The sequence below is a fragment of the Chanodichthys erythropterus genome, chromosome 8 (genome assembly GCF_024489055.1).
Source record: "Chanodichthys erythropterus isolate Z2021 chromosome 8, ASM2448905v1, whole genome shotgun sequence".
Classification (NCBI taxonomy): domain Eukaryota; kingdom Metazoa; phylum Chordata; class Actinopteri; order Cypriniformes; family Xenocyprididae; genus Chanodichthys; species Chanodichthys erythropterus.
In genome coordinates, this window is record NC_090228.1 from 11,964,738 (window position 1) to 11,985,963 (window position 21,226).

The window sequence follows — 21,226 nt, forward strand, 5'->3', positions numbered from 1 at the left end:
AAATAATGGCAGTTCTTGTGTAAATTGTGTTTTATGAGTTCCTTGTTAGTTCCACTGAATCCAGATTGACAGGGTCTGGCGGGTGTTCAGTCTGACTGAAGAACAGAATGAACGTTTGAATAGAGCGGTGAAAGACTGGAGGCTTGCTGGGAGAAAGAGAGGCTTGAATTGACTGAACTTACCACTGAGCGGGCGATCAATGCAGTACAGTTATATTGAATAACAGTGTCACTCCTGACATATGATTTATGAGGTATAAATATCGAAAACACTCAGGCATGTGGGCCCTCCTACGTACAGTATGACTAACTTTTTCATTTGACTCCAGACTGTAACAACTCTTTGGCTTTTATGTTTTTGTTCAGACAGTATGGTTAATAGGGCTCAAATATGTTTGTGAGCAACTTTTGAAGCATACAAATCTTTAGGAATTTTTCAAAAATTGTGGTTATTTGGTAACTTACATAACCATTACATGGTGGTGGAAAAAAAATATGAGATGGGAGATATAAGAAGTCGATGCTTTTGAGTTTTCTCGCAAATGTTTTGCTTTCCCCAGAGAAACTTTGCGTTCTCTCGCTAAATGTTTTGCATTCCCCCGAGAAACTTTGCATTCTCTCGCTAAATGTTTTGCATTCTCTCGCTAAATGTTTTGCATTCCCCCGAGAAACTTTGCGTTCTCTCGCTAAATGTTTTGCATTCCCCCGAGAAACTTTGCGTTGTCTCGCTAAATTTTTTGCGTTTTCTTGCAAAATGTTTTGCTTTCCCCTGAGAAACTTTGCGTTCTCTCGCAAAATGTTTTGCATTCCCCCGAGAAACTTTGCATTCTCTCGCAAAATGTTTTGCGTTTTCTTGCAAAATGTTTTCTTTTCCCCTGAGAAACTTTGTGTTCTCTCGCTAAATGTTTTGCGTTCCCCAGAGAAACTTTGCGTTCTCTCGCTAAATGTTTTGCGTTTTCTTGCAAAATGTTTTCTTTTCCCCTGAGAAACTTTGCGTTCTCTCGCTAAATGTTTTGCTTTCCCCCGAGAAACTTTGCATTCTCTCGCAAAATGTTTTGCGTTTTCTTGCAAAATGTTTTCTTTTCCCCTGAGAAACTTTGCGTTCTCTCGCTAAATGTTTTGCATTCCCCCGAGAAACTTTGCGTTCTCTCGCTAAATGTTTTGCGTTTTCTTGCAAAATGTTTTGCTTTCCCCCGAGAGAAACTTTGCATTCTCTCGCTAAATGTTTTGCGTTTTCTTGCAAAATGTTTTGCTTTCCCCTGAGAAACTTTGCGTTCTCTCGCTAAATGTTTTGCATTCCCCAGAGAAACTTTGCGTTCTCTCGCTAAATGTTTTGCATTCCCCTGAGAAACTTTGCGTTCTCTCGCTAAATGTTTTGCATTCCCCCGAGAAACTTTGCGTTCTCTCGCTAAATGTTTTGCGTTCCCCTGAGAAACTTTGCATTCTCTCGCTAAATGTTTTGCATTCCCCCGAGAAACTTTGCGTTCTCTCGCTAAATGTTTTGCGTTCCCCTGAGAAACTTTGCATTCTCTCGCTAAATGTTTTGCATTCCCCAGAGAAACTTTGCGTTCTCTCTCTAAATGTTTTGTGTTCCCCTGAAAACTTTGTGTTCTCTCGAAAAATGTTTTGCTTTCCCCCGAGAAACTTTGTGTTCTCTTGTTAAAAAAAGACAAATTGCAAACTGCTTGCAAAACTTTTGAGTTCTTTGTGAGCGAACACAAAGTTTCTTGGGGGAATGTAACAGTTTTTGCGGGAGAACGCAAAAGCATTGAAATGTTTTTTTTTCCCCCTCCCATCTCATATTTTTTTACATTGTCATGTCCCTTTAGGGGCTCCGTAGTTACTTGATGCATTGTGCTATATGGTGCGGTTGGGACTTAGGGATTGATTTAGTGCATACAGTATAACAGCCTGTGGTTGTGTTATAGATAGTACATCAGCAATATAGACAAATTGAGCCCAGGATTAAAATAGACCTCAGTGCTCAGATTTGAGCATAACAAATCAATATAGCAAAGTGCAAGACATTATAACACCACAACAAAGGATTCTGGTCTTTACCATGCTGCTTGGTTTTTAAAAAATGTTGATGTCAACCAGCAGACAATACCTATGTAGTCATTGTTTTTTAGGCTATTGTTATTGCAGTCTTTTTAAAATGTTCCAAGTATTTAATACAGTAATATAATATTGGTTATCATTTCAGTTAACAGCTATAACAGCATATTAAAAAGTTGCATTAAGGTTTGGCTCCACTCTTGTATAAATTTACACTTTTCATGAACCATTATATTCCCAACAGATCAAATCAAGCCTGCCCTATTTTTTTTTCCTCATTAAATATTCAGTTTCACTTGGATTCACTTATATTCTGAATGCTATTTTATAACATTAAACATTAACATTAAAGTAGTTTTTCTGTTGCTGTTTATCTGTTCGTATAGTGCCAGTTTCATGGCTTGAAGGGGCGTTTAAAGAACTTTTGTCAAGCTGATGCATTATTGGGGTATATTTTCCACAGAGCTCAGATTATGATTTTTTTTAATTGAGGCTATTAAGGTAAAGTGACAGAGAGTGATATAAAAAGGCAGAGTGAGACCTCTGGCCATGTAGGTAACTCTGGATAATAATAGGGCCGTTTAACGCCAGCGGCATAAACACTGAATAATTTATCACAGTTTAGTCTACTAATTTTGTCTAGCAGCTACATATTCTTTTAAATTCATTAGTCAGGTACAGTATATGCTAGAACAGGCAACTAGTTTGTAATTTGCATCCTAAAGCTCTGAAGTTCCTGAATTAAGTCTTTGGCTTGATCTTGCTCTCAGTTTGAATAGCACTTCACTTCCTACTTCACATGCCAAGCTTGTAATCTGTTATGCATACGACCTTCAAGGGCTCTAAACCATCAGAGCAGAAGTCAACAGTTGACTGTTTGTTTATTTGTTTTTTCTTTCTTTTTTGGAGGTTTTTGTTTTTACAAAGAAAGACTGTCTTTCGTTGGAATATGGTGAAGCAGTAGTTTGATGTAATTTCTGTCCCTAGAGAGGGTAAGTGTGCTAAAGTATTACTTTTGTTACCATTTTCATTCACTTATAGATTTTTGTAACATTCTCAATTTATTTCCATGGAAGTCTGTTTCAGTTTTAGTTAAAAAACAAATTATTTTATTTGTAATTTTGAGAATTTAAGAAATACTTTTTAGTCACAATTGCTGACTATTATGAGAAATTAAGTAGAAATTGTGAGATATGTATATAGGTACATAAATAATATACATAAAGTCACAATTGTGACATAATTTTACAGTTGCTGTAAATAAAATCACAATTACTTTTCTCATTAGCAAAAACAGGCTTTTCTAGTTTCCCTGAGTATGGAAACATGAAAAGGGTTGGTTTTAAGTAAAAAAAAAATGTTCCACCTTATCATAAAGGTTTTTTTTGTTTTGTTTTGTTTTACACCAACTTGCTGTTTTCAGAATGCATGTTAACCATTTAAAAAGATAAAGGTAATTCAGTATTCATAGTTAGAAGGAAAAGTTGCATATTTATCTGACTCATGCATCTGTGTCCATGAAATCAGTGTCAGGGCTGCTCCACAATACACTGCACAGCTTTTGATTTATTACACTGTCCACATGACAATTGAATTTGAATGCAGGTCACTCATGGTTTAATAAAACCACTTTGTATAATGGAAATCAAGACTCCGATTCATTTTGCATGTGTGTTCTGAGTGTCAGTTGCTGCCAGAGGCATCAGATTCACAGACGTGCACTGGGAAATGACATTGCTGCCTACTCAAGCCTGACTGGATACAAATAAGGCCAAATGGGACTCTAATATGCTGCTCTGTTGTGGACAATCTCTTTTGTCATTTTGTCAGGTAGAGGCCAGATATAGCTGACTGTTTCAAAATGTTTGTTTTTTTTATGTGCAAACCTTGATATGGAGGTGTTTATTTTACTAGTGCCAATGCTGTGACCTTCTAAGATGATAAAATGTGTTTGTCTGCTCAGCACACACAGTTTTAACTAATTTTTCTTGGACATATTGTCATTTTATTCAATTATCTGGAAGGTAGCAGTGTGATCCTGCATTAATGGGGTTCTGCTGTGTGAATAATATTATTCTGGACCTCCACACTCTCACAGTCACAGTATGGAGTCAAGGTATTTCCTTAATTTATTGTCAGTTGTCAACCTTGAAAAATCTTTTATTGGGAATGTCACTGCAGGACTCTGAGCTGAATTAGGGTACTTTTTCACATTTAACATTGTAACATTTTCAGAATTAGGGTAACATACATGCTAGAATTATTTCATGAAGGATAGGAATGTATATGTGCATTTGAAAGCAGGTGGGAATATGGTGAATTGTATTTCCAAAAGCACAACTGTACTGTATGTGCATTTTCATCTGGAAAATGTAGGCTAATTTTGAGTGTTTGCTTTTCTGAAATACATCTCATTGTTTTATTTAAAATTACGTTAAGATGAGGGTTTCGCAATGTTTGAATGTATGTAAATCCAAAGTATAAAATAATTTATTTATATTGTTTTATTATATTATGTTATTATGTATTCTGAAAATATAAACTTTAGTGGTTATTGTAATTTTATTAATAACATAAAATATTTTTTTTGTTATTGTATTATTATATTATTGTCTATTTTGAAAGGGACAGTGTTAGTAAGCTTTAGTCGTTATTTTTAATTTATTTTTAAAATTAAAATAAATAATTTATTTATATATTTTTTATAATATTGTGTCTTATATTCTGAAAGGGATAACAGTCAAATATAATCTACTGGTTATTTTATTAATAAAAAAAATGTGCATTTTATTATACTGTTTTATTAATTATTCAGAAAGGGACAGTGTTCAAATATAAACTTAATGGTTATTTTATTTTATTAATGATTTTTATTTTATTTTATTATTTATTTTGTGTCCTTAAAGGGACATCCGTCAAATAAAAACATTAGTGGTCATTACAAAATATATTTGACTACTGATTGTTCAATCAGAATCAGTTATTTCATAGATCCATGCAATCATTTCTATTATTGGCTGTTGGCTATCAAACTAAAAAACATGAAATTAGAATCAAGAATGTCACTTTGGATGCTTAGTGAGCTGGGATATGTTCAAATTCTTCTCTCGGCTGACATCTTCTTTTGACTTTGCTACTGTTCAGCCTGCAGCCCACGGGGCGAGAGTGTCCGGTGTGATTCACGAGCCTCAGGGAGTTGCTCTGAGTAGATTTCTCAATCAGCTGAGTTCCTGGCTTAAGGAGAAATCTGTTCCCTCCAGTGTGGCTAATAATAGCCAGCACACAAGCCTTTCCTGACCCTCTCCTCTCTCATCCATCAGATGTATAGGACCTCACTGAGTAAAATACGGCCCCGTAGTTCCCCATCTCTCCCGCTTTCTTTTTTTATTACCACCAGCTTGTTGTGTTTTCTTTTGAAGAATACGTTTCTCATTAGCTTTCTCGCAGCCGACTCTCCCTCTGTGTCTGCTTCTTTGCTTTAGTTTGTTCTTTCCGTGCTCACTCATTGTATGTTACACAAGATTAGTTTCTCTCCAGAGTGCCGGCTTAATGTCTGGTGGGTCAGGGTCGTCGTGGTGGCCCCCTCGTCACCGGGCCTCGTTGCTGCGGTGGGTCTCCATGGTGATGATGTTGTGTGATCGGCGTGGCTTGTAAGGGAGCTTGAAAGGGAGACCGAGTTATGTGGCCGTTCAGAGATAAGAGCTGATTTCTGCCGTCATTGTTCATTGCGTGTTTTATAAACCCAAGGGTTATCTAGATTACAGAACAAATAAAGATCAGCGCGGTAATGAGCGCTTTGTGTGGAAAATATTGCCAATACATGCTGACCTTATCAGAGAGGGCTGAATGCTGTTTTATTGACTGTTTTTCTGAGAACTGTGGCCTTTATATAAACAGGCGGATCAATAAAATGGAAGGCACATAAGTCATCAGCGGGTAAAATGAATTGAGAGAGCTTTCATACACAGTTCACCTGAATAAGCGGTTAAAATGGAAGACATCTGACTTTAAAAAGTGCTAAAAATCATTTTAATGCTGTGGCTAAAAATGTATAAATAGCCATTATGAAATCTCTATACTATTTTGTCTAAATATAAATAAAAAATATAATAAAATAGAAATTAAAAAACAATTAACATATAATTATTTTATATATTTATATTATTTTATATATATAAATATATATATTTTTTCATTTATATATTTTTGTAATGTAATATACTTAATTTTTAATATACAGTATATGCATTTTAAATATATATATATATATATATATATATATATATATATATATATATATATATATATATATATATATATATATATATATATATATATATATATATATATATATATATATACATATACATATACATATACACATACATACATACAAACATACATACATACATACATACATACATACAGTCCAAAAGTTTGGAACCACTAAGATGTTTAATGTTTTTAAAAGAAGTTTCGTCTGCTCACCAAGGCTACATTTATTTAATTAAAAATACAGAATTAAAAAATATTTTTAATTAAAAATACATTTATTTAATTAAATTTTAATGTTTTTAAAAACATTAAAAATCTTTAGTGGTTCCAAACTTTTGGACTGTACTGTGTGTATATATATATATATATATATAGCACCACTTCTTTTATTGCATATAGATGATTCCAATAGACTTTCAAGAACTATACGACCATATGTGTAATCCTACAGCCGTTCCATCTCTCTCTTGGCATGTGGCCTTGCTCAAACCACATCATTAACATAAAAATCAAATAACATTGTCTTATTGCACTGTGTGGCCTCTCCAGGGTGCATCATGCCAACAGTTCTAGTTCACTTCCTCCATCTCTCTTTTGTTTCTCTGTCTTTGTTTCTCATAATGTCAATGCAATGCTTATATACATTGCTGTCAAAAATAACACATTAACACATGCAATTTAATAAAACTATTTAACGCAATTAACGCAGCATCTGTTTTTTCCTGCCATCTTTTGGTTACTGTTTTATTATATGGTAACGCTATTATTCATTCAAGTGCTATTAAACCATACAAGTGCAATAAGATGCAAAAAAAAACAAAAAAACATTAAAAAAACAAACAAAAAAAACCCACACAAATCTGTACTGGCGCACTGTCTGTGAAGCGGCTCTCTGTAAATAAACACCCGAAACACAAGAACAGAATGCTGCTTGCAGACAGCGCGCTATCAAAAGATGGACAAAAACATGCAAAATTATTTCAAAATGCCTGTAATTGGTCAGTATCCTCAGAAGCAGAGTAAATGAATGTAAAGAGGATGTGTGTCAGATCCACGTCATGTGCATCAGATCTTAAAGTGACAGCAGCCTAATAAACCTGCTGCTGTCTGTGTCATTAATGTCAATCAACAAAAGACAAAGAGAATATCACTAACTGCACTTAATCACTATTGCTTTAATAAGGATTAATCTATATTCAATTTGCTCTGCAAATGAATGTAGTGAATACGGTGCAGTGTTTATTAACTGCACAGATACAGAAATTCAACTTCTGTACCTGCTAGACCTACCTGAAAAAGGTTACATGGGTCAAAAACAATGAAAACAACTTTTTTTAATTAATGGATACAATTGAGACAAAAAAATCTATCTATCTATCCATCTATCCATCTATGATCTATCCATCTATCTATGCACGTGTATATTAGTATTATATAAATTATATTTTTAATTTTAATATAAAATATAAAATGTATTATAAAAATAAATAAATCAAATACATAGCCCTACACAAGATCAAGTGGATTATGAACTTGAAAAGCTAAAAAGAAAAGCAGGCCTTTTGTTTCTTTTCTAGTCCTGTTGGGAGTCTGGTGGGAATTATGTCCGTGTATTGTCTGCTAGTGTGGATAACTGTGTCCTTAGAGCTGAAGTGGAAATGACAAAGTTCAGTGGCGACTCGTCTCTGTGCTGAAAGCCCAGCTGGTGTGTGCTAAATCTGCTGTGTGAAAAGGCCTCTCCATGCCCTTTTGTGCAGCTCTTCAGCACTCAGTCCATTCGGCCATTTGTGTGTGTGTGTGTGTGTGTGTGTGTGTGAGGGACCCCAGTTTGACGGATGTTAACACTCAGACTGGGTAAATTAAAACTGAGAGCTGGGGAAAGTAATCAGAGATTTTCTCTCTCTTCATATTTACTCTAGACTGTATCTACATGTCCTCACTCCTATGAAACTTTAAAAGTCAAAGTATGGCAAAATGGACCCTTCATTATTGGATAACATAGCTTACTTTTAAGTTACTGAGATATAATTGTTCATGGTAGCAAAAATATACAATTCAAAGAGGCACAGGTGTGTACTGTCTTGTATTTGTCATTTTAGTTTACATCTTTTAATCTTTTCAGAGCCAGTGATTTTTAAAAATGTTCAGTTTAAAAAAAACTTTTCTACTTTTAAATTCTAATTATATGAGCTTTATTTAATTGCCTATGCTTGTGCACACACACACACAGAAGCACACACTTATGACATATCAAGTTGATTTCGACAATAATGCACTGAGTTGCTACGTTGCTTGGCAACCACTATCAGCCTACAGTTAGTCTAATGAACTATATTTCATGGTGGCAGAATTGTTTATTATAATAATTTTTTTAAATCTTATTGGTGTTGCTTTTCATCATGACTTAGATTTCCCCTTTTTGATGATAAGATGTTACTATATCTGTAGGCATTGTTGAATTTTTTTCTTAGATAATTAAAAAAAGAAAAGTTTGCCATATGGTTTTGCTCTTTGAATATATGTTGCTTGAAAATATGTCACATTACGAAAGCAGTATGGCTTGCAAATGAGAATCATGTTGACTTTGTGTGACTTTCGATGTTCTGAACCTTTAAAATGACCATTATATGAGTCATTATGTCAACATTGAAGACTCTTTCATGTACTCAGAGGGCTGTAAAGTCATCTCTAGCTATATTAGGATGAATGTCTTGGTTGCCATTGGGCACTGCCTTTGCAATATGACTTTTATTGTAGAAATTAAAGTCTAAATGTGTTTATCTTATCCCAGTATTAAGATTGGTTTTCTGTTAGTTCAGAAAAGCTGATCTGAAATCAGTGCTGAATCGTTCTCCGAGGCTCCTCAGTCAATGATTGAGGCTTTTGTCAGTTAAGTGTTGAAGCTCTGCACAGCTTTTGTATTTGACAGTCATTTCACACTCTTAGGGGTTAATTGGGATCTTCAGCACATCTGCGATTCTGTTCTTTTTAAAGGAAACGTTCAAGCAAACACTTGACAGAACAAACAGACCTGCTAAATGAGCCTGACGTGCATTGAGACCTCTTTAAATGTACAAATATCACTTTACCTGCACTATATATCTTTTTCTCTGTTTCTTTCTCTGCCTCTATTTTTTTCCTCGCTCCATCCCTCAGTCCCTACGGATGCTTTTGGTTTGCTCCAGGAAATGCGTTAACCCCCTTTGTACGGTGACAAAGGGGTGTGTTAATCTCACCGAGTTAGGAGGCAGGCACATGGGGGTGGATGCCAGGCAGAGTCGAGCGACCGCATGTGTGTGTGTGTGAGAGAGAGAGAGGCAGATGCCTGTCAGAGCACTCACCGGCCACACACATGCTATACGAGGCTCAGAGAATGGTTAGAGAGATACACACTTGATACACACCGTGACCAGGAAAGGACTGCTGTTGACTCAGTATCAAGGTAATAGTGCTCTGGTTGTTAAAAAATAATGTTGTTGTTTTGTTTTTTTTTGCTTGACCCTTTGTTTAGTTTGTTGTTTGGTTTATTCTCAGTGATTTGATCATGAGTTTTTTTTTATGGTATTTATTAGGGTAACTTTTGAGTTTCTCACACCCTGTGGGTGAAAGTTACACCTTCAGGGTGAACTATTTCCTTTCACCTCTTTGACTCAGGTTCTGTGACTACAGTCATTAGAACAAACAACATTTTGTCCATTGCACGGTACACACCTGGTATCACATTTCCTGTGAAAACCAGTCAGATTTGTCTGTGTGTGTGCTGATTTGTTTATTCTGGAGCCCTAGTGTGTGCTGATGTCAGTATGTGACAAAATGGATGGATATCTAAAATGGATGGATAAAGAAATGGATGGATGGATGGATGGATGAAACAAAAATAGAATGGATGGGTGGATGGAGGGATGAACAAAAAATAGGATGGATGGGTGGGTGGATGGATAGATGAAAATAAAAAAAGGAAGTGTAAATGGATATATGGGTGGGTGGATAGATGGATGATAAATGGATGGATGAATGGAACAAGAAATGGATAGGTAGATGGATAAATGGATGGATGAAAAAGGAATGATGGATGATAAATGGTTGGATGCAAAAATGAATGGATGGGAAATGGATGAATGGATGGATGAAAAAGACATGAATGGATGTTTGAAAAAAGAAATGGATGGATGAAAAAAGAATTGGATGGATGAAACAAATCGGATGGATGGGTGGATAGATAGATGAAAAAATGGATGTGTAAATGGATGAATGGATGAAAAAGAAACTGATATATGGGTGGATAGGTAGGATGAATAGGTGGATGAAACAAGAAATGGATAGGTAGATGGATAAATGGATGGATGGATGGATGGAGGGAGGGATGGATGGGTGAAACAAGAAATGGATAAATGGATTGATGGATGAAACAAGAAATGGATAGGTAGATGGATGGATGAAACAAGAAATGGATAAATGGATGGATGGATGGATGGATGGATGGATGAAACAAGAAATGGATAGGTAGATGGATGGATGAAACAAGAAATGGATAGGTAGATGGATGGATGGATGGATGAAACAAGAAATGGATAGGTAGATGGATGGATGAAACAAGAAATGGATAAATGGATGGATGGATGGATGGATGGATGGATGGATGGATGAAACAAGAAATGGATAGGTGGATGGATGGATGAAATGAGAAATGGATAGGTAGATGGATGGATGGATGGATGGATGGATGGATGAAACAAGAAATGGATAGGTGGATGGATGGATGGATGGATGGATGGATGAAACAAGAAATGGATAGGTGGATGGATGGATGAAATGAGAAATGGATAGGTAGATGGATGGATGAAATGAGAAATGGATAGGTAGATGGATGGATGGATGGATGGATGGATGGATAGAACAAGAAATGGGTAGGTAGATGGATGGATGAAACAAGAAATGGATAGGTGGATGGATGGATGAAATGAGAAATGGATAGGTAGATGGATGGATGGATGGATGGATGGATGAAACAAGAAATGGATAGGTGGATGGATGGATGAAATGAGAAATGGATAGGTAGATGGATGGATGAAATGAGAAATGGATAGGTAGATGGATGGATGGATGGATGGATAGAACAAGAAATGGGTAGGTAGATGGATGGATGAAACAAGAAATGGATAGGTAGATTGATAAATAAATGGATGGAAAAAGGAATGTATGGATGATAAATTGTTGGATGGATAAATGAATGGTTGGGAAAGGGATGAATGGATGGATGGATGAAACAAGAAATTGATATGTATGGATAGGTAGGTAGATGGATGGATGATGGATGAAAAAAGGAATGGATGGATAAATGGTTGGGAAATGGGTGAATAGATGCATGGATAAAAAAAATAAATAAATGGATGTTTGAAAAAAGAAATAGATGGATGAAAAAAGAATTGGATAGTTGAATGAATAAGGAAATGGATGGAAGATGGATGGATGTAAAAAGAAAAGACAGGTGCAGATAATGGTGATACATTTTTAGATCTGTCTCTCAGTCTCTAGATATTGCATTCTCTCAGAACCCCCTTCATCCCTCTTTCTCTTTCTCTCTCTCTTGCCCCATCGTGCCGGCATGCGGCCCGTCTCCATGACAACACCTCAGGTCAGCTCTGAGAGGTGGGAGGTAGTTAGTGTGAATTTTTTTGTTGTTGTTTTATTGCCTGTTTCTCTCTCTCCCTCTTTCTGGTCTCTGTGAGACGGCAGCTGTGTGTGACAGCTTCACTAGAGGCTGAAGGTTTCCTCAGTTTGCTTCAAATTCGAGAAAACAATGCAGTAACGCGACGCGGCTCTCCCTCACAGCGTCTTTGTGGTCCGTCTCCCATCAAAAGATGGAGGGGGGAAGCTGTGTCAGCGGCGGTGTTTCTGTTAATGTGAAATGAATGCGTGCGTCTCGAGGGAGAATGCTAATATATGCACGACCATGAACCAGCACGTGTGATGTAGAGGTGCCTAGGGGGTGCCGTTGAAAGCAGGTCCCTCTGTTACTCTTTCTGCTGATCTACGGCATGGCTTTGTGTTTGCACAGAAGCAATAATGTTTAGAAATCCCAGTGGGGCATGAAATAACACTTTTTTTATTCACTTTTTGGTGCATCTGTGATCTAGAAAGTCTTTTGTCCTTTAGTCATAATGTCCTTCAGTCGTTTGACACGTTCCTCAGTCATTTCCTTTGTCAGATCAGAGTTCTTCTTGTAACAGTGGGATTGTTTTTTACAGTGTCCACACCATTCTGAGCTGCTGACGTCTGGTTGGAACTACAGGATCTGCTCTTTCTTACAGTCTGAACGGGTAAGATGTGGCTCACTGCATTTTTTCATTTGTATGCGTTTTCACTGACTTTTTGATGTAGTGATTGTAATTCAGTGGCTGTTTCTTTTCAGACAGAGAGAGGAACAGAGTAGAGACATGAAAAGAAAAAAGATGAAAAAGAATGATTGATAAGTTTGGATTTATGACACATATCCCTCCTCATTTCACCATGAGAACTAAAAACTGTTACTGAAACTGAAAGAAATTAGCATATTTTGGCCGCTTACACACACTGCTGTGCTGACAGATTGTTACCATGTTGAAAGCTGTGAAATGTGTCTGATCTCTCTTATACTCTGTGATTAGGTTGTTTGTGCAGTTGTGTTCTTTTGCATGCTTTTTTTTTATTATACACTAAAATAGATTTTGTATATAAATTGTAAAAAATCATAGTTCACCCAAAAATGAAACAATTATGTTGATTCACAAAATGAAAACATTTTGAACACTGTTTTCCTTCAATAACAAGACTGGGCACTGGCTCTTTAAAAGCTTTAAAAGGACCCAAAAGAATTATAAGTATCATAAAAGTGGACTTCTGAATTCATACTGTATGATAACTTAGGTTACGTTAGGTTAGGAACTGAATCATTCATGAAAACAAATCATTCAGACGAGTTTTTGAAGTGAATCAGTTGATTGAAAAGATCTGGAAAGAACTATTTGTTTGTGAATCGGGCATCACTACTTCTTGCAAAATTAGCATGGATGCCAAGTCAATATAAATTTCAATTTGTTCCTCTCAACACATGCAGTCATATGGATTACTTTTATGATAATCTGATGGTGTTTACTGCTTTTGGGTCATTTTGAGTCCAAATTTGTTGTAATTGCATGGAAATGTGTGACAGGATTTCTCAATCTGCGTTCCACAGAAGAAAGTAAGTCATATGGATTTGGTTTGTGGCAACATTTTTGTGTGGACTATTTTTAACTTTCATTTTGAGGGATCTGAAACCAAAATAATAAATAAATTAAGATGCAAGGTAGTAGCTAAAAGTGTGAAGTATACAAAAACACATAGTAAGATCAAATGTACACATTGTAGGGGGAATAAAACTTGAAAGTGCTGATCAGTTTTTATGCTGAACCTGCAGTTGAAGCTTACATATGCTGCTTCTGTCATCCAAAGCGTTCGATTCTGCCTCTGAGGGCACAAACCGGGCTGTCAGCAGTGTTAGGCAACAAGTGAGACACTTCCTACAAAAAAAGCCAATGGATCAGAAAAGCCTTATATAATCTAATCTGATTTAATTCAGGGAAATTCACCATAGCAAATATGATGAATCTGTAGAATAAATAATGACAAATCTGATTGAGTTCTGTTGAGATTATCCAGAATCCTTCATATTCCTGCCATGACTAATGTGTTAAAAACACACTACATACTTGACTTCTTGCTGTAGGAATGCAGTTGATAGTGGTTCAAAGGAGTGGCATGGGTTGAATATGTTTTACATGCTTCAGACACTGATAATATGATTAAAACTGTGTTTTAAAGATTTAACTTGAAATGAATTTGAATGTGATTTTTCCCTAATGATGATCCCTGCTGTGCTCAGACATTACTGAGAGCGTCTGTCCCCGTTAGAGCAGATATGCAGACGGTGTTCTCTAGAGCTCAGCTGTGTTTAGTAGAAAAGAGCAGATAGAAACAGACAGTGATCTTGTGCCATGATGATGATGCTGTTGGGCAGTTGTTTTTATGACGTATAATGCTGTCAACATTTGTTTGTTTGTGTGGACTGAGACACATTTTGTGATATATTTGCATGGTGATTTTTCAGTCTGACTTAAAATAATAGTTGAATGTCATTATTTACTCACCCTCATGTCATTTGAAACCTGAATGACTTGCAATACTTTCTTCATTGGAACACAAAAGCAGAATGTTCATGCTTCTCTTTTCCATAAAAGTGAATGGTGACCAGGGCAAGCAAGCCTGATTTTCAGTGAATAACTACCTCAAGCATCATAAAAGCAGTCAACTTGTACACTATATTCCAAGTATTTTTTAATTATTTATTTATTTGTTTGTGAACTATCCCTTTAATATTTGCCTGCAATGCAGATTTGAACTCTAGCTTTATAACTACAGCTAAATGTATTGCTTGAGAATTCTGTTCCTGCTCCACAAAAGGATTAGATGACAACTATTACATCATAGAGCATTTTGAACTCTGTAATGGCAGTGATATCGGCACATACTGTAAAATCTCCTTTTTACCCACATACAGCATGTGGACAGATGACCACAGTTTATCCGAGTGCCGAACAGATGGAACAGAGAGAGCAGTGTGCCAACCCATCCTTTCCTTCTGTATTCTCTAAAATAAACTGTCAAAAGAGATAATAGAAAATTGCATAGAAACAGAATAGTGAATGAATGAATTAATACATTTTATTATTAAATGTATTATTTAAAAATAAAGTATGAAAAAAAAAAAAAAAGAATTGGTAGTAAACTGGTAGCATATTTTTAAATTCGTAATTAAAGGTGCCCAAGAATGCTTTTTCACAAGATGTAATATAAGTCTAAGGTGTCTCCTGAATGTGTCTGTGAAGTTTCAGCTCAAAATAACCCATAGATTTTTATTTTTTTATTTTTTTAACTGCCTATTTTGGGCCATCATTAACTATACACTGATTTTGGCAGCGCGCCGCCCCTTTAATTCGCCAGCTCCCTGCCACACGAGCTCTCGACTATAATACAGCGCGTTTACAAAGTTCAAACAGCTAATATAACCCTCAAATGGATCTTTACAAGATGTTCATCATGCATGCTGTATGCATGCTTCGAATTATGTGAGTAAAGTATTTATTTTGATGTTTACGTTTGATTCTGAATGAGTTTGATGGTGCTCTGTGGCTAATGGCTATTGCTACACTGTTGGAGAGATTTATAAAGAATGAATTTGTGTTTATGCATTATACAGACTGCAAGTGTTTAAAAATGAAAATAGCGACGGCTCTTGTCTCTGTGAATACAGTAAGAAACGATGGTAACTTTAACAACATTTAACAGTACGTTAGCAACATGCTAATGAAACATTTAGAAAGAAATAATAAATAAAAAATATCATGATATCATGGATCATGGATCATGTCACTTATTATTGCTACATCTGCCATTTTTCGCTGTTGTTCTTGCTTGCTTACCTTGTCTGTGCACCGATCCAGACGTTAATACTGCCTTTACTTGTCTAATGCCTTGAACATGGGCTGGCATATATGCAAATATTGGGGTCATAAATATTAATGATCCCAACTGTTACGTAACAGTCGGTGTTATGTTGAGATTCACGTGTTTTCCAGAAGTCTTTTAAATAAATGAGATTTACATAAGAAGGAGGAAGCAATGGGGTTTGAAACTCATTGTATGTATTTTCCATGTACTGAACTCTTGTTATTTAACTATGCCCAGGTAAATTCAAATTTTTATTCTAGGGCACCTTTAAAACAAATGAATTAATAACATCCGGTTCTCTGTCATTTCCTCCAGTATTCTGAAATAGAATAGTATATATATATATATATATATATATATATATATATATATATATATATATATATATATATATATATATATATATATATATATATATATATATATATATATATATATATATATATATAATAATCTCTCCTAGTTATTCATTCTGTTGAATAACTTAGCAGGTTATGCACATAGATATTTATTTATTATCTGTACAATTAATTAATGTATTTAAATTAAGGTATGATATATCATAAATTTTACTGTTTTTTTAGGGGTGTAATGGTACATGTATTTGTCCTGAACCGTCACTGTATGGATGTCACGGTTTAGTGCATACAGTCAGACAATGAATACATTCAGTCACAGGTGATCCACACTCCGATCCAGAAGGGAGTTTGATTTGACAGGCGATCTAAGCAATCATAACGCCAAATCCGCTGTTTTGTCTGGAAAAGCAGTCAGGGGAGTTAGTAGATTAACGTCAGTGGACTTGAACTTGAAAAATGGTGCGTACTGATGTCTTTCCGCAGTTATAACAACATTCCTTCTGATGTTCATTAATGTTTATTTGATGCTATAAATTAACTAGTAGGAAAAGATGATCGGTTCACGAGCCGCTTGAACTGAGGTGCTACAACAATCTATCACGACACATTAAAGAGCCACAAAACGGTATTTATTGTTTAAATTTCTTTTAAAAATGACAAAATTTGAGACTTTCATATCAAAAGTAACCTGCTCTGTCTTCTCTGTCAGTTATTTTCAATTAACAGTACTTTACTAGTTACTTGAAAAAAGTAATTTGATTACGTAACTCAAGTTACTTTTAATGCATTACCCCCAACACTGAGAACCACCATAGCAAAAATAATTCACATTCAAACCATGCTGGAACCATAGAAATGCTTCTTTCACTGCTTTGACCTTCTTGTCATCTTTCTAGAGTCATCATGTCTGGTCATTGAGACCCCCCCCCCCCCCCCCCAACCCTCACTGTGTTTCTCCAGAATACAAATAAGTCTGGTTTACAGTATTGTGGCCTCTCTTAGAGGAGGTCTTTTATGAAATGCGTGACCCACCATCTCAGTATCTCATCACTGATGAGAAGAGAGTATAGATTTTACACAAGTGGACAGCACTGAGGCAGATTATATAGTCTGATCAACAGATTGCAGGACATTTGAGAGCTCCTTTACGGTCAGTGTTGAATAAAACATAACGTTCCCCCTGTTATAGTCACACATGTGCTCAGGGAAAAGCACTGCAGGAATGAAGTCAGACTTATGACTCGCAGCCTTGAGGAACCATTGAGTCATTTCTGGACATTCCCGGCTGCTTTTTAAATAATTAATGCTTTGTAGTAGTTTCTGAAGGCTTGACAAAAAGTACTCTGTCTCTGTCTTCAGTATATTTTAGTCTGAGATTCACTTTGATTATATTGAGATCATTTTTTTTTTAACCTAGAAGGGTAATTTTGCTCTAGTAAGGTAATTTTAGACTTTGTGTGCTCCACATTCTCCTGAGTTTTGTGATTACAATGCAAGTGACTGGTATTTACCTGAATGAGAAACTTGAAAAACAGGCCCTCACAGGAAGCTTTTATTACTCTAGAGTCTAGACTATCTTTCCCCTGTGAAATCATGTGATTTTGATTGAAGCTGCCCTAGGTCTAATAGAGTATGAGTTAAAAGCAATGTGAAACACATGCACCTTTACATCTGAGTTCTTCTTAGATTTTTAGAGTGTGTTCTTTATATTTGAAGAGAATAGTTCTGCTCAGAGTTGTTCGGGTCACACTGTATTTTCAGCCTAACTGAACTATAAACAGCATAAAGCAACAATACAGTTTGTGAGTTGCCAGACAGGAGCGTGCTGACAATCAGCAACTTCCCAAAGCTCAGGAGAGAAAGAAAGCTCTCCCATTCTGCTGACAATGCAAGAACAAGTGACCCTTTAGCTGTGGATAACCTCATACGACCACAGTTAAATGAAGTTAGCTCATTTATTTAGATAGTAACGCTATGCTAAACCCTGGCAGGGAACTTCTAAAACAATAGGCGTGGTGGTTTAGCATTGTCTTGCTTCCGAAAGCGTCAGTTGTTGGTTTTCAAACATAACAACGAGGTAATGGCAGACAAACTGCCAACGGAGCACTTCAATAAGAACAGTTAAATGTTTGTAAGCTTATACTGTGCAACTGACAGCTAAATATGACTTTCAAAAGGCAAATTAGTTTGTTGTGTCATATAGTGTTAGCATCTGAAATTAAATGCATGCTGTGAAACCAGCTCAGTTTGTTCAGACGGATAACTGAATCACTTTCCTTGACTTATTGATTCTTCTTCATTTGTGCTCTTGCAAATGAGTCAAAGCAATGTTTTCCAAAAACCGATCGAGTAAACAGGGATTTGATTGGCCCAGAGGCACTTTGTGAATTAAAATGCGAAACAAAACAGCATATTGTCTAGAGAACACATATTAGCTGGTAAACAAACATTAACCCTTTAAAAACGGCAAAAGCTTTTAGCAAAAAGCTGCTGTATCATCTGTTTCTCCACTGTTTTTATCTAATTCCCTCTGTATGGGCTTCAGACTTTGGTGTGAAAAGAGACATTTAATCATGTCCCCTCTCGTTTGGCCTGAAGGCATCCTGTGCTAAAGTAAAGAGCGGTTCATTCTTTTCAGTCTCCAATGACAGAGGAGAGCTGTTGAGAGGGCTTCTCTCAGTAGTGTCCTCTCCTTGGATTTACATTAAAAAGATGGATGGGTTTGGCTGCGTTTTGTGTGTCTTATAATAGGCATGTGTGTGTAATAAGTGTGTTGCCATGGACACGGAGTGATCGTTAAATTAGCAGCCCGGTTCGGTCTCTTGACTCAGGTCTTCTTCAGAGTGAAGGAGCTGTTGAGAAGAACTTGTATTATCAGAGGAAATAAGTTTCCCATGTACTCTTTCTGAGAGTGCATTTTCCAGATGGCAGTGAACTATAAAAAAAAAGAAAGCTTGCAAATACAGTACTTAATTTTGCCAGTTAAAGTACTTTTAAAAGGGTGATTTAAAAAAACAACAACTTTTTATTAAATTATTTTTAATCATTTATGTATTTCTGAGGTCAACTTGTTATGATAGTCAAGGCTTGTTTTGAGTTCTGAAAAGTTTTAAAGGGGTACTTCACTGCTAAAAGGGGCATTTAAAAAAAAACAACTTGGCTGCCTATGCACTAGAAATGCAGAACCATTTTAAAAATTGGTGCTACCTGACTAGAGAAACAAAGAAAAAAGGCTGTTGTCTTCCCTTTCACTCATAATGCACTGGACATGTTGCCTTCTAAGGCCACTTCCATCAGTCTGCTTTACACTTGACCAGAGTCAAATACTGCCTTGCTTTAGTAGGAAATACTTCTTAGAAAACATTTAGTCATGGTGTCAACGTGTTTTGTTTCCGGGTGCTAGAATTCATAGAGTAAACATTTAGCGGGAGTGAGTTACTTTCGGTTTCCATTGAAGGATGTATTTGATGCGTTGTAGGCAGTGGCTAAAGGATGCAAAGAATTGTAAATATGGAGAGAACGCAATGAATGAAAATCTGAAAAACCTCTGTATTTTGCAGTTAGCATTTCCAACTGAATGACTACGAACACAGTGTTTTAAATGCAAGCTCGTTTCCGCCAAAGAATCAAACAATTTAAAAGAAAAATTGTTACTTTTTATCTAACAATTCTTACTTTTTTTCCCCTCAGAATTACAAGATATAAACTTGCAATTGCGAGTAAAAATGTCAGAATTGCGAGATATAAACTAGCAATTGTGAGTTTAATACTAATTGCGGGATATAAACTCGAGAAATAAACTCGCAATTATGACTTTTTATATAGTCTATATCTTGCAATTCTGACTTTTTTTCTCACAATTTAGTATATATTTTGCAATTCAGACTTATTTTCTCGCAATTGTGAGTTTATATCTCGCAATTCTGACTTTTCTCAGAATTGTGAGATATAAACCCGCAATTGCGAGTTATAAAGTCCAGTTCTGAGGGAAAAAAAGACTTGACTTTTTTTTTTCTCAGAATTGCGAATTTATAGCTCACAGTTCTGACTTTATAACACACAATTATGACTTTATAACTTGCATTTACAAGTTTATGACATGCAATTGTTCATTTACATATCGTATACTGCCGACATTGTACCAGTACAAAGCAGGTTAAAAATTGGCAAAGTTAGGCTAAGTTGCGACCCAACAAATTACCAAAATAGTTTATTGTATATAATTAAACAGGAATTATTAATTTGACATAAACTGAATAGGCTCAAATGACTATTATAAGAAAGCTGACATTATATTACATAGTATTTTCTCTTTTTTTAGTTTTTTTTTTGTTTTGTTTTGTAAGTTGTTGTATTTTTTTGTTTTGTGTTGTTTTGATGAACCACTGACTTTGAGTGTTTACATCAGTGTATCCAGTTTTTACATTTCTAAATCTAAAGAAATAATTGAAATGACAAATTTGAATTTTGTCTTGTAAAGTGCTTCTTTAGGCTTTAGGCAGTGTGTCTGTAATGTTGAATAAGTTCACACTTTCACTTTTCATGAAGTGTCACTAATAATATTGGTCTGAGTTTATTTTGTGTCTCATTCTCATGGTAATATCCAGCCCTCCTCAGTACACACACTCTGAAAGACCCGAAATGGACATTCTGTCGATGGTTCTCACACTTCTGTGGCCTTGTACAAGTTTCATTAAAGGGATTCATGTAATTACAGTATTCTTAGAACTAGACATTTCAGTAGAAAAAGCAAACATTCTTGACTAAGGTATGGTAACGGACTAAAGGTTTGTTTAAAACATAGTTTAAATAGCGAGAAACAAACTCAAATACGAAAAAGACAGTTTGGCAACAAGGACTTCTGATCTTTCCCTTCTCGTGGAAGAGAATAACCACTTGTCAACACAAACAACAAGTGAACCAAACCTGCAAAAGGCAGCAGTAGGATGTGGTCAAAACAAACTCATATGAATTAAGTCCTTTTGACTGTACGGTATGGTCTCTGTT

The 21,226-nt window shown here is 35.7% G+C and overlaps 1 protein-coding gene across 8 annotated transcripts in view; it reads left to right on the plus strand.

Annotated features, from left to right (window-relative positions):
* nrcama (neuronal cell adhesion molecule a) overlaps window positions 1-21,226 on the plus strand; it is a 59,497-nt gene that overhangs the window by 8,892 nt on the left and 29,379 nt on the right. For 7 of the 8 annotated variants that reach the window (XM_067391823.1, XM_067391830.1, XM_067391827.1 and 4 more), the window contains exon 2: window positions 12,581-12,652. The gene's annotated coding sequence lies outside the window, so the exon portion shown is untranslated. Of the gene's footprint in view, window positions 1-9,673; window positions 9,775-12,580; window positions 12,653-21,226 lie in introns of those variants that run through there. The other variant, XM_067391824.1, reaches the window with a different exon arrangement.